The sequence below is a fragment of the Oxyura jamaicensis genome, chromosome 1, assembly GCF_011077185.1.
Source record: "Oxyura jamaicensis isolate SHBP4307 breed ruddy duck chromosome 1, BPBGC_Ojam_1.0, whole genome shotgun sequence".
NCBI classification, from domain to species: Eukaryota; Metazoa; Chordata; class Aves; order Anseriformes; family Anatidae; genus Oxyura; species Oxyura jamaicensis.
In genome coordinates this window covers 31,109,810-31,125,273 of record NC_048893.1, presented here as the reverse complement: position 1 = coordinate 31,125,273, position 15,464 = coordinate 31,109,810, and positions in this window count along the sequence as shown.

Genomic DNA, 15,464 nt, shown 5'->3' with positions numbered 1-15,464 from the left:
GGAAATGACTCCTTTTAACAGAGGATGGTCTTGTAGCTGCCGACACAGAGCCGTGTGCCATGCTGTGGGAGCAGGGCCTACATCTACTCATGGTCGTATCACAGGTGGGGACAAGCAGTTGGAGGCAGATATTCCTCCGCGGCCTCCAGCCTGCTGCTATTTAAAGCCCTGGCACGGAGCAGCACGATCCTGCTTTCCTGTGGCTCTGCTCGCAGGTTTGGTCCTGCTCTGTGTACGCTGGTGTAACTCGGAGCTAAATCAGACGCGCCAGGCCAGGTCCTTGGCTGCGTTTGCGGACCACACACCTAGAAAGCTTAGCCTTGCTCACATCAGCTAGCAACAGCTAGAGCTGGTCAAAAACCAGAAGGGGAATGCTCCTTGTCTTAACAGCGTGATTTTTAATTGCGAAAATGTTCTACCAGGCTTATTTAAGCCACGGGAGATCAAAACAGCAGGCAAGGGACCAGTTCCCCAAAAGAGTAACCCAGACACACCCCTTTCTCTCTAGAAACAGATATGCCCATGCTATGGCCAGAATTTGCTGACTCTGTGATGCAAAGCACATGATCTGGCCCTTACACTACATTTTCTGTCAAAGCTGTACCTAGAATTTATGAAACTCTGGTGATTCTTTTTTTCCCTCTGTTCTGTTTTAGATCAGGCTGAGAATTCATCTGAGCATTCAGAGATTTTTAATATCTTCTCTTTTGGCTAAACAGATATAATGTTTTATTATTTTCCCACATTGCAGGCTTTCCAAAATGTACTGCCTTTATAAGTATAAATGTAAGAGGAGGGAGAGAAAATGGGTAATTATATGTCCTATCTCTTCTTATCAAAGCTGCATGTTGGGAAAGAGGGAGAAATTGAAGAAAAATGAGAATAAAATTTATTGCAGACACTATTTCTCATTTTAGTGTCTGAATGTCTTCCAACTAAGCTTCCTTTCCCAAACCTTGTGATTTCAAGGACTGTGTATGCTACATCTTGTATGCAAGGATTTTTTTTTTTTAATGTAAAAAATAATGTTTCCAGTCTAACTCGAATACCAGGGAAAAAAAAAAAAAAAGTGTGTTCAGTGATATCTCCAAGAACTACAGCTGCATTATGATTGTGCACGGAATTTAAAATGCCCGGTCTGCCTATGGAAAAGAGCTGGGGAAAACAAAACAAAACAAAACAAAAAACTATTCCAGGAGGAACTTGAAGGAAAGCACAATTAGTGAATATTCTCATTTACTCACCAAAAAAAAAAGTGTGATCTTTTCCCCAGGATGCATACTGGGGATCTCAAAGGAGCATTTGCCTGTCACATTACACACTGTAGCTTTGAATCAATATTTGCCTACTCCTGTAGGCACTCAAGCACTCAAAAGCCATGAATCCTACCCCAGGACAGGATGTGATGAGCTCCCAAATCCTTAGGTGCTTTTTTTATCTGGCTTGTCCATTTTTCTTTAGACAGTTTAGATCCTATTTTTATATCATATCTTCCCTTGCCAGGTACTTGCGTGTTATTTACAGTGCTTCCAGACACAAAATATTGACAACTTTGAGAAACACTTCGGGAAGGTCTTTGCAAGGCTTCTGCTCAGGAGCCCCAGCTGTGGTCAGCTCACAGCAGCAATGTCTGGGCAAACTGCCTCCCTCCATATCATGTCACTTCATCCCCACATCTACGCCGAAACTTTGCAACCACCTCAGCCCAGAGTCTGAAAGCTAACACAGGCTCTCCGGCCGTGGAATCAGCTTAGGCCCTGGCATCACATCTGTTTCCTGACCCAGCATCACCCCTCTTCATTCTGCAGTGTCGGAGGCTCAGCATCTGATGGGGTTGATCTGAAGAGGGATCAGAAAGAGGGATGGAGGTTCTGGCAGACGCCTTCTTCCACCCCCTCCATGGTATACGATGAGAACAGCACTGAGGGAGCAGAAAAGCCTGAGGTCATTCTGAACTGCTGTGTTTTTTTTCCTGCTTCCCTCTGCATCTTCCCTCCTGTGGGATTAATATGGGGTTCTCCCTCTCCCAGAAGACTGCAGAAAATGTCTCCAGCTCCTGCACGAGAGGGAAGGAGTCCTCAGGGCCACCCCTTGAGCTCTGCTGGAATCCTGGTGGCTCTTACTACCTAGCAGTCTTAAGATGTGGTCACAGTATTTCTTCCCAGCCCTCCTGAGCAGCTACTGCTAGGCTGGCTTATTTGAGTGCCCCAGCAGTCGGTATGTTGTGTCTAAAGCTGCTTCCCAGCCACTTCTTTTATCTCTTCGACTAGAAATTCCCTGGCACTCCCTTCCACAAAGTATCTCCTTTATCACTGTTTCTCATTACTTTTCGTGACCAAACTGCAGAGATATCTGTTGCGCTCACAGCTCAATACTCAAGTGGTAAAACCAGCTAACAAGTCACATGAGAGGCAAGCTTGAAATTTGGCCTCAGTTTCTGGGACAGATTATTGAAGTTCTTAGAAGCTGTGGTTTTACCGATCAGTTATAACTGGCTGCTGGAGTTACCCCAGCACCACTGAGAAAATGAGGTAATAAATGAAAACAATGTATTTTTCACCCCTGCATTTAGGCGTAGAATGTGGATCGAATTCCTTGGATGAAAAGTGCACAGCATGACATGAATGTTGTGGGTTAGAACAAACCCAGAGGTGTGTATGAAAGATCATGTACCTCAGGGAAATTCACTTTTGAGGTGAAAGTGAGCTTTAGGTTTGAAGTTAACACGAGACAGTCACTTTTCATATCATGCAACACACTCAGCTCCTCTACATCTGTTTAATGCTAACCTGCTGGCTCTCTGATGTTACAGCATTACATAGGTAAGGAGGAGTCACCTGTTTATGAGTATACATTCTACATAGTCAATGTTATAAAGCACAATAAATATTTCCACATGACTGTGTTTTTTAAAACTACTTCCAGCCTATTGGGTAAAGATGAAGATGGCATAGGTGGGAAGGAGTGTTGCTGTATGACAGCTAACTCAGAAGTGAAGCATCTTTGTCATTTATGAGACAATGAAAAGATAATGTGCCTGAAATGTCCCACTGCAACAAAAAACTCAGGTAAGACAATAACCTTATCTGTAATAACCTGTATTATATCAGGAAAAACACTGCATTATTCCAGGGGGTTTAAAGCTGAATGGCATACATTTACATTGCCTGAGCTATCAATACTGGAACAACAACAACAAAAAAAAATCAAATATTTTCCAACTCAAAAAGTGATCAATTCCCATATGAGGAAATTAGATATTAAAGCTATTTTCACAGATAAAGAAGAATTGATTACAGACTAAACATCAATGATAGTTCAGATTAAAAAAAAAAAAAAAGTTTGTAACAATTGTAGTTTTTTACATGAAAAAGTATTTTCAAGAGTCTAAGTCAATAACATTTGAAGATTGTGCTTTAAAAGTTTTTTAAAAACTAAGCTGCAAACATCAAGCCAAATGCATTGAGGAAAAGAAGTTTTAAAGTGGAAAAAAACATGAGTGATAAGAAAATTTTAAAGAAAATTTTCTTGGATGCTCTCAAAGGCTCACAATCATGAAAGAAGACTGGTTGAAAATCCAGTATAGCTTAAAAGGGCATGAAGAGCAGCTATATAAGTATAAATTACACATGCAGGAAAGGAAAGGGAAAGCTAATTGCAAGTAATAGAAGTCAGAAAAAAAAAAAAAAAAAGCAAACAAACAAACAAACAAAAGTGAAAAGACGGCAGGAGAAAGCAAAGCCCAGAAGATTTACAACAGTACGACACTTTCCAGATAGTTGCAGCTCCATCTTCCTTCATCCTTCTTAATTCCACTCCCACTGTTACCAGCACATTTGGCACAGGCACAGACTACCTCTGGCCATGTCCAGCCATGAAAACTCCGACTCAAAGAAGATATTGAGAGGCAGAAGGAGTCAGAGAAGAGCCACAAGAATAAGTCAATGCAAAAGGACCTCAAACCAATTTAGTTAAATAAAGAGAATATTATGGGGTAATTTGACCGGTCAACAACTTGCATCAGTAACAAAAGGAGGACTCATCAGCTTAGATGGGAAAGCTATAAACTAGTCCAATGGCTACAAGATTAAACTAAATCATTTTAGGTTAGAAATAAGACAGTTTTTATCATGATAAAACCCAGTGTTTCAAACAGCCAATGGAATGAATCACCCTGTCCATTCTGCAGCATGGGGTGACTTCCAGGTTCAACTGCTTTTTCTCAAAAGATAGGGTCAAGTTCAAGTGTTAACTGAATTCAAGGAAGTCTGCTGTCTACATGGTCTCACACATAGACTGTCTAATCACAATGGTCTGCCCTATCCTTCGGAATCTGGGAAATTATGAAAAGTATTCAGACAGTGGAGGTCCCCATGACATTCAAAGCAAAGAATGAGGAAGTTCTACATGAAATCAGGATGCAGGAGAGCAATCTAGAGAAGGCTGCTTTAACTTATAGGTAGAGAAAATGGAGAGAGAGGTTGCTGTGAAATAAGAATAACAGTTGAGTAGTTCACTACTGCTGACAAGAGGAACAATGGTAAAAAAACAGGGGATATTGTGAGGAACTCAGTAGGCTATGGTTATTGTTTTATCTTAGAGGTTAATCTTTACATATTTTCTTCAGTCATGGCCCTAGGGATGGTATTAGCATCCGTACATCCTTCCTTATTGCTGTAGTTGTCAAATAAATTGTACCTAAGTTATTTACATATTTTCATCTCTGGAAGTCCTATTAAAGGACTTTTCTATGACTAGGACCTTGCATGAAGAGGCATGAAGACCAACATACGTCTCAGGCATTCAGGAGCAGAGCCCAGAGAGCAGAGGTCTCCACCATGGCAGTGTATAACTAGGAGTCCAACAGCGGCTTTCTGACACCTGAAAGGGGCCTACAGGAAAGCTGGGGAAGGACTCTTTGTCAGGGGGACAGGACAAGGGGTAATGGCTTTAAACTAAAAGAGGGTAGATTTAGATTAGACATAACGAAGAAATTCTTCATTAAGGGGGTGGTGAGGCACTGGAAGAGGTTTCCTAGAGAAGCTGTGGATGCCCCATCCCTGGAAGTGTTGAAGGCCAGGTTGGATGGGGCTTTGGGCAACCTGGTCTGGTGGGAGGCATCCCTGCCCATGGCAGAGGTGTCAGAGCTAGATGATTTTTAAGGTCCCAAGAATATTTCAGAATGGGATTGATTTTGTCAATTTTTTCAAGTTCTATCTCAACTGTTTCATCTCTTCCTCCTCGAACACCACACCCTCTTCTGCTCACCTTCCACCACACCTATCTGCTGCATTGAAGAAGGGTCACTTTGCATGCTGACAGTAATCCACCTTCTCAAAGGTACCTGTGCACAAGGTCAGCCTTTTCCATTTGAACAAAATTCAAGAGGTTCAAGAAAGCAAGGCCAGCAAATCTGTAGTAGTGAACAAAGAAGCACAGTTCCTACGCTACTGCTCTCCAGGCAAAATTCTGCCTTTACCGTAGCACAGACAGCTCTCGCTGACCTCAGCAGGAGCCGTGGGGGAGTATCTGAGGGCAGTGTGTCCCTTTGATTTTTATGTTGGATCAAGGAGAGAGAAACTGGTTATTCCAGGATTGCCAGATCCAAACTGAACCAGCAGACATACCCAATACTTTATATACATTTTAGACATACTCTCATATATATTGCCTTGCACCCTGTATATCATTTTTTTCTTTCCTGTGATAGTAGCACAGCAATAACTCTGTGCCCCCTAAGGCAATCTCACAGAGGACTAAGCCAGCAAAGCCCAGCACAAATGAAGCAAGCTAAATTCCTATTTCCACTCCTCCAGAACTAGATGCATGGGCTTAACCTTACATTTGGTAAGTAGTCCTCCTCTCAGAATTAAAAAAAAAAAAAAAAAAATGGTGCACATTTCTCTTCCATTCCATTTCTGTGAACAGTAAATCAGAATTCAGAGAGCTCATAATTTTTGCTGTTTCTTTATGAGGGGTTGAAAAAAACCAGTTATGGCCACAGCACAGCTATCCTAATTTTTGTGTTGAATGGGGTCTGTTAAACAAGCCTCTGGGTCCCTGCAGGTAGCTCCTGACAATGACACACACAACAGCAGAGGCAGGATGTGGGTGGTATGTCGGCAGGGGGGACCTAACAAAATGTCACAGAATGAGGCAAAAAATGAGAGCCGCTCCTCTTCTAATCAGCTGTCAGGTACATGCCTAAGCAATTTCATGAATGACAACCTGAAAAATCATCTGGATTTAATCACTTAAGTTATCCCTATGGCTCTCAGCAGCTCACTCTTAATTTTTTTTAAGATATCCCACAGTGATTATCTATTATTTATTTAATAGCTTCTAGTTTAAAGTGCTTGGCTAAATGACAGACCTAGGATAAAATAATTTCACCGAGTAGAGTAAGAACAAGGGAATAAGGGAGAGCAAAGCTCTTCATTGTGGCAGCCAAGGCTGTACCGCCTCTCGGAAAGGAGTGAGACACACGAGGTTGGGAAGAGCCAGCACAAGGTACTGAGTGACTGTGCTGCCCAGGGAAAGGGGCAAACCTCAGCAAAGGGAAAGGCCTTGTTCCTTGTGCTTCAGGATGCTCACACAGAACAAATTAAACAGTCACCAGTGAAATAAGAAACAGTGCTGGGAAGGCAGATAACCCCAAGTCTCCAGTTGTGCTGTCTTATACCTGTATTTCCCTATTCCTTCTTGATCCTGCTCCCTTTTATGCCTTCCCTGGTCACAGGAATGGTTACTTTCCTGCCCAATACCCTTGCTCTTTTTCTCCAGCATGTTTTTTCAGGCCATTCCTCCGCAAGGTAGGAGATAGAGATTTCACAGATTTAAATCCTTAAGTTACGGATGGAAGAGAAACAAGGGAGCTACATCTTGGGGCAGTGTTCTTGTGATCAGGCCAACATTCAAAAGATGGAAATCACCTTCTCTGGGTTCAGCACTGTGGATCTGGGCCTAAACAAATGTATGTCAATCTGGATAAATCCTCTGGATTTTCTAAGCAAAGGCTGCCTTTGAGGAAGCACAAACAGCAGACATATTTTCCAAAGACAATGATCTCTTCCCTGTTTGTAATGTCTGCAGTGTCTTTGACCAAGTCTTAACTTCAAAACTATATGATTAGAAAAGGAAATGTTTTCACTTAACAAATCCACTTCCTCCTTCTTTCCCCCCTTTTTATCTGTTTCCATTTTTTGTGTGTGTTTTAGCTACGTTTGATAAACCATGAGTTAAGGGTCACTGAGATATTGCAGTGGTTTGACGTAGATTTTACAAGTACCGACTACTCCTGACAAATTTCCCATTGATTACATTTGAAGATACAATTTGGCCACTGGAACAAAGAGTAGGGACTTTGTAAGACACCTTTGTGGGTGAGCAAATTCCTCAGATGAGTTCAGTGAGAAGAATTAAAAGGGCCCCAACTAACATAAGCAAAATATTGTTTTCTAAGTATGAAGGAAATGTGCAGAAAGATTTTACTAAGTTCTGTAATTGTTGCACACAATTTTGCATGTATTGACTCAGGTTCTTTCCTTTGATGAGATTAAATGTGCACAGAATAAATCATGTGGCATTATAGGAAATCTCAAAATAATCTGAGGAGTCAGTCAGTCCTGAGAAAGTTCCTTTCCCAACAGTTTAAAATGACCAAATAATTCAGTGTGAATTTGCCAAATTCTGTTTCACTGACTCCAGCGTTTAGATTTTCTGGAGTTTCTGTTAGATCAGGTTTAGCTGTATAAAATGCATGCAAAGAAATGTAAGGCATATTTAGCTGACAAAACAGAAGACTTGACATATTTTCACATCAGCCTTGACAGATAGATAGGCAGTGCTTGACAAAATGACACCTACAGAGGAACAAGGATGCCTTTTTAAATCCAGTACCTCAGCCTACTTAATCATTGACACTTCACAGAGGCAATTAATATACAACGAGCCTTTCAGGATGCAGAACGAAAAACTGAAAATTTGGCAACACTCCCCTCTAAGACCTAGAGAGAAAGTTGGTTCTACTTGGAGGTGTCAGGCCTGGAGTAAATTTTGTTGTGACACTCCAGGGAAGAGAATAAACCTGAAAAATGGATCAGTGCTTAATTACAAGCTGTTTGGGTTGCATCTTCAGTGAAAATACTTGATATCTGAATCTGGCAAATACTGGGGGAAAAAAAAAAGAACAAGCACTCAAATTTTGCAAACATTCTGATTTTCAGAAATGCGGCTCACTCATTATCCCTTTCCCTTCTGTTGGATTTCTGGCTCTTTACCATCTCTAAAAAACATCCTTTGATATATTTACTTGCATGTTTTATGTTTCCATGAGGTCCCATGCTACCAAGTTTTCCAACTCAAATGTTTTCTGAAAATGCATTTCAAAGTCATTTTAAATTGCTAAAGGAAGCAGAATTTTAAATTTGCCTGCACACACACTAGCAGCATAGCTCTTTTACCCAAATTGGCAACACAACCAATGTAGGGCGGTCTGCTACATGGAATGGAATTACATGGAATTTGAATAATGAACATCAAATACTGAAAACAAGATATGAATATAAAACATGGAAAACAAATTTATTGCATGCTTTAAATAATACAAATCTGACCTTTTTATTTTTTTTTTGCTTTTTTTTTTTTTTAATTTGTTTTAGGACTGCTTTTTAAAATCTATTTTCAAAATTTACTTCCAACAAATGTTGAAGACCATTCACTTGTTGACACTTTATGTAAAGACCCAATAAATGTATTTTGTCTAGCAAAAAGGAGACAGAAAAGAAATATTTCTAACAACATTACCATATCTGTCTAACATTAGAGGTGTAGCTAATATTTCATTTAAATCTGAATCTCTTTCCCCTTATGATTAAACAAAACAAAAGTTATTTAGGAAAAATGGTGATGGAATACATTTTCTCTTCATGTGTGTGTATATTATTTGCAAACTTCGCCTTTAACGGTTCTGAACTGATTGCTACAATACATGTTGTTGAGTCAAAAAACCTTAGAAACTATGAGGCAATTCATACCTAAATCATAGCCCTAATCATAACTGAATGCATGTTCCCAGTACATGAATTTCAAATCTATCTAAATATTTGCACTCTGCGTATTACCACACTCATCCTATCAGCATCAAAACAATGTCATGTGAGGCTATTATTCGTAACTAATAGATGCATTCAGTTACATAGCTTGAATAGTGATTACGGCTAGAGAAGTTTCCATTCCTGGTGTTGAAAAATCCCCTTACTTGATCAATCCTTTTGAAATACTTTGTTTATTTGAAAAAGAAACACAACTTGCTGCATTAATGACCTTCCAGTTTACTTCTTCAGATGGAAGAGCTTTTCATTCTTTTCATTTTTTAGCATGATAGTCAAAAACCACTGAACATTTCAAGACAGCACTCACACAGTTAGGGGATCAGGCTTCACTTTTGCCTGAGTCCAAATGACTGACAAATTAATTTATTAAAAGTGGTTTTGATGGAGATTAATGCCTATATTATTATTGATTGATACGGATGCTTGTTCTAGGTATATTACATTACTGAAGACAAAAGATTTTCCATTGATTAAAATGTCTAGCAGGTCAGGTCCTTTATTTGTGGAAGCAGTAAATCAATTAATAAAGTCAAAACTCCATAAAATTTGCAAAACCAAATCCTTACATTAGTAGATTCTTTTTCCATGCTAATTTTGAATCTAGATTCTGGATTCTACACTTAGTATGAAATAACACAATTAAGCTCAAGATAAATCTAGCATGGGGATTAAATATTTAAATTGTTTTTAGGAATGTGTTTTACTCTGTAACACACTGATGGGTTCGTCACGTAATAATGGAGGAGACTAAAAACTATAATCATAACAGCATCCTTGCTTCAGACAGAGTAATGCATGGGGAGAAATAGAAAATATTTCAGGCAGCAAATGTCATCTGTGTCCCCACACATGAATAAACTCTAGCAGATAACACTTTTGTACAATCACTACTCAGTGCCTCAATCAGGCTACTCACATTTTAATTTCAATTTGATTTAATTGCAAGAATTGTAATTTCAAAAGAAATTATCAGTATAGAATCCAATAGTATTTTATCTTAATTGCAGCTTATTCTTCATGTCATCTATTCTTCTCTGAAGACGATGAATAATTGATTACATGATTTGCCACAATTATCTGATGAATAATCAATGGGATTCAATCAATTTGTTTAGCGATTTTACTTTGCAATTTACATTTAAGTAAAAGATTAAGATCTCCTGCACGGTTAAATAACGAACTATGTTTAAATAACGTTGAAAGTGTAACACAGTGAAACAAAAGCTGATTGGGTTAGGGTTTGGTTTACACCAGTGTCATTATGGAGAAGGAAAAGGACAAATGGTGTGGAGTATTATACTTCTGACACTCTGGTTTCTCAAAGTGGAAATTTTAGGTAAATCAAATTTAATGACAACATCACAGGTATTTAACAATAAAAAAATACTTATTGCCTTCTATCAAATCTTTTCTATGCAGCGCTTATAAATCTGGGTTGGTCATATGAAATGGCTCATGACCAAATGTCTCAGTGCACATGGGATCAGACATATGCTCTCATAACTGTTTCATCTCTGAAAGCAGGGACAACAGAAGGTTGTTCAATCTTGGTATCTCCTGTGCAAACGGAAACGCCTCCAGGCAATGAAATGGACACATTCCTGGGGAAAATGCTGTGAAAAAAAATCCATGGTAGGCTCATAAGAGTGCAGGTAGGAGTCTAATGCCTAGCAGTACTGGGAAACATGCTCAAAGGCCACTGGATTTCTCAACCTTCATCTGGAACCAGAGAAATGCAGGGAGTTTTGGCATTATCTCTTGAACACAATTAGATTCATCTGAGACCACTCCAAAGGCAGAGTACAATCATCCACAGTTGGACTAGGAACAGAAATGTTCGGATGCCTTCCAAGAGCTGCTCCAAACATCACAGCAGCTAGCAGGGCTGACTCCAGCTCCGGTGGGAAGGAGAACAAGGCACAGCAGCGGATCTCAGAAACACGATGGGGATTACTTACATGTATTGCAAGCAAAATGTTGTTCTTTTCATCTCAGTCAAATTGCCCATTTTATCCTAGTCCAGAGGAGATAAGTAGGCTAGAAGAACTGACGGAAAATTCTGTGATCAAAGGCAGAGCATGAAGCCTTCAAATAAGAATGACATTTTAGTCTGGGCAGGGAGGACAGAGAGAGTTAAACAACTATGGAGGATGCCTGGGAATGAAACTCATAAGGGACTTTTAGCAGGCCATGCAAGGATTCAATTGACTTTTAAACAGAGCTTATGAAGGACCATGTAGTTGAAAAAGTTTTGGAGCCAAGGGATAAGGCCAAAACAAACAAAAAAGCAAAAAACCAGCAGAGAGCTCTTATACAGAAATGAAGGACTATTGTAAAAATGAGCCAAAAAAAGGAGATGGTGTAGCCTGAAACAAGACGTGAACTGGAAAAGCTGAGAACGCACCCCTTTTCCCAAATGCAGACATGCATTCCAGCTTTGCCCTGACTCCCTACCAGGATGAAATTCCTGCCCATGCTACACCCAGGCTTATGGGGGAAAAGAAGTCCAACCAGGATGCTGAGATGGAGTCCTAGCACTCCTGTGTCTATCCCTGCCTTGAATGGCTGGGGAGAAGGTTTCCAACCAGCCTGAAAAGACCACCCAGCACTTGGAGTGGGTTTGATGGAGATTGTTGGGACTCCTGAGGACAAAGAGGAGGAAAGTGGCGTGCCTGATAAGGCAGTGGGGAGAGCAACCCTCTTAAGCACTGACATTCTGAAAACTAGCTATTACCACTGCTTTGTACGACTGTTTTTAAGCCAAATCTATACAGCTGATAAAGAACATATTGCTACATATAAGCCAAAGAAAAGAGTTGGTTTGATAAGAATCAGCATTTGAAGGCTTATGCCTAATTGCTTCAGGCAGACTACATGACTTGATTCTAGTTAAATTGGCCCAGAAGCATCCAATGCAGAAACAGAACAAGGTGTTCTCCTTAATATTAATAATTGATGTGCTTCTATATAGCTTTTTGGACAAAAAGGCTGCACAAATATTGTCTGTGCCTTACAAGTCCCATGTCGTGCAAGACAGTTATAATCTCTGCGTGGAAACAGGGAGACCGAGGCATTCCTACTGCTACTTAGAAGTAAAAATAGGAAAAATAGAGATTGTACCTATTGTGGGCTCCCTTCCTAAAGGCACATGAAGAAATAAAGAGAAAGCATATGTACAGCGTTGCAGAAAGTGAGCAGCAGTTAAAGCATTGTTCTTCCCCAAAAGTCCCCAAATGAACCCAGAAGCTGACCTACACTCACACCACTGCAAAAAGCTAAAACAAAATGAAACAATCCAATCTGACCTGACAAAAAAATAAAACCTCACCGCTAATCTGATGCTAATTTTGTTCTACGTATAGAGTAAAACCACCTTGTAGGCACCTGTGGGTTGGCCTACTGCCAGTACAAAACCATTATGCTTCACTCAAACTTTCCATCTCTAGGGATGGGTATTTCCTATACCCCCGTACTTTAACTGCTTTGGTAACTAGACCTGTTTAGTCTGGCCTGTGTCATCCGTAGTGGCTGAATCCAACCTCTCTAGATCACAGGATCACATAACAATTAGAGTTGGAGAGGACATCTGAAGGCCTTCTTGTCCGGCTGTCTCTTGCAGACCTCAAAGCTACATCAGTGCTAGATGGTATTTCTGCTACCTAGCTGAAGAGATATTCTTGTTCACCCACCCACAGCTGCAGTTGTAATTTTCTACATGTGATTTACACAAAAACAGTTTTGTGTGACTTCTCACCTATCAAGGGTCAGCTGGTCCTTTCAGATCTGAAAGCACAGGATACTTTAAAGGTAATAAGAAATGCTAAATGTAGTCACTGGAAGAGGCAAGACTGGAAAAGAAGGTCTTATGGATCGCTCTAGGCATTTCCTTCTGGGGTACCTGTGTGAATCTATACAGATACGTTTCCCTCTTAGAAATCACACAACAACTTTTCACACTTCACTTTTTAAGAAAAGCTTCTGCAACATAGGCTAAAAATTGCATTTTTCACATGAAATTCATGATAGCTGAAGTCAGCATGACTTTCTAGAGGAAAAATCGTAAATTTGGAACATAATTTAAGATATATTTTTCGTAAGTTAGATAAGTATTTCCCAGAGTTCCATGCAAGTCAGAGTTTCTACTATGTCAAGGTAACAAAACTGGGACTCAAGCCACTTTTAAACTTGCTTATTGTCAACTTAGATGTCTTTTCTTGCATAAATATTTATGAGATATTCAACAAGAATTTAAGGCAGATGAATAGCTATTTTAACCCAGGGCCTCTTTTCTGTGCAAGCTTTCCTTATAGTGTCCCTCAACCCACTGCAGTAGACCCCATCTTCAAATTATCTGGACTTCACGACAAAGAAAAGTGTCTCCAAGCAAAAAATGCAAACAGTACAGAAGGCAAGAATGCAACAAATCCAGGGGGAGCTGAGCAGCTCCCACAGAAAGTGCAAAAATTTGTTTGAGAATATCATAACCCCTTCCTCAGTATTTGTACTTCTGGGTTGCATTTTTTCCCCATTATTGGTAGGGCTATGAGTGTGTTTTCTCCCCTGTAAAAACATAATATCCTGTAGGTCCAAGAGAACTGTTTCATCACAGCTACAGTTGGTAGCTTGGACATGCTTTATTTCTGTCCCTATAGTGAGAAACAGAGCAGGCTGTAACACTATTAAAGCAGTTATGCTGGATTTGCATTGCAGACAAGGCTGTAGAGTGGGTAAATTACATTACTGTAGCAAACTTCCCAGCCTACCCATATGGTTAAGTAGAAACTAAGGGTTTATAGCTTAATTAGAGGCATTTGTGAGTGAGGATCAGATAAACAGATATACAACTTAAAAGAGTGCATTGGCCATAAATTCTTTCATTCCAGATTCAGATCTGCTAATATATGACTGTAAACACCTCTGACAAGGTTATTTAAAAGACAAGCAATCTTATTTCCTATACCTTTGGAGCTTGAAGTGGGAAGAAGTAAATGACGGAAATCATGTAGTGCTGCAAGCACAGTCTAAACATATTTAGATCTCAGTGATAAGTGCTACAGAAATGCTCGAAGAGGTGGCATGGAAGAGCACGGGACAAAGGACAAGCAGAAGCAGAGCAGCAGAGGGGTGCAAGCAGCCCTTTTGCCATCTTTGCTGTCCTTTTCTTATTATTCCTTTCAGAATGTACTTTTGTGCTTTGTCCTTCATGTTTTTGCTTAAATTATAGGATACATCAAAATTCAGTCTGATGGAAAAAGTGACGGAGACCTCTGCTAATGAGGTGTCACCTGTCTGTCCTGACAACGACCACGCAGACGCAGTCTGGAGGTGCTTATTTTCAGACCTGGTTAAGGTTTAAAAGGAGAGGTTCGACCGTGTGCTGGTGATGCTGCATCCAGACGGCGAGGAAACAGAGCAGAGCGGCAGGGTGAGAACTGCAGCTGAACCTTCCCAGGCGCTAACTGGGTCTAACACTCGCCTGCAATAAACTTGCAGCCCAGGGTCGTAGGCTAAGGCAGCTTCCTGTGAGGGCTGCCTTTTTGTTTTTTCTCGGCTGAAGAAAGACGGCTTTGACCAGATTGAATTCTAGATAATACACATACTCTCCCAGCACAGGAAAACCAAATGTGCTTCAAGACACGAAGGGAAAGCTGTCATTTCCTAACCCCGAATAATTTCTTGTGCAGAGGCGAGGGAGGCGCTGCCGGCCAGCAGCACGCATCTCGCCTTGGGGCGAGCTCCGACCGTGGTTGTTTCATCGAGCGGGGAGAACTTGTGATCCCCCAGCACCCCCTCAGCTAACATCATCTCACAGTGGCGTTTATATCAAACCCCACGGACACCATCGTTGGGCGTCCCCTCCGCTACCCGTCCTCCATGAGCGCGTTCCTCCTACGGGATTAGGGACTGCGGGACCACTGCAGAGCCAGGAGCGGGCTGCGGGTGACCGAGGCTAGCTCCGGCGACCTGAACGGGGACGGGGCTGGGCAGGAAGGGACCGGGAAGGAGCCCTAGACCCCTGTCCCAGCCTCGAGCCCCCAACCCCGGCCCCGAACCCGCCGCCCCGGGCCCCGAACCCGCCGCCCCCAAGTCCGCGCCCCCAGACCCGCCCTTCTCCCCGCCCCCTCCCCGTTCGCCCCGCCCCCTGCCTTTTCCCGACGGCGATTGGCGGGGACGGCGGGCGGCAGCCAATGGGCGCGGCGGAAGGCGGCCGCCGCCGTCCCGGGCGCGGAGCGGTGGAGCCCCATTAGGGCGGGGAGCGGCCGCGGGCAGCGGGCACTCGCGGCGGGGGCGGCCGGTGGCGGAGCGGCTCGGCTCGGCTCGGCTCGGCTCGGCTCGGCTCGGCTCGGCTCG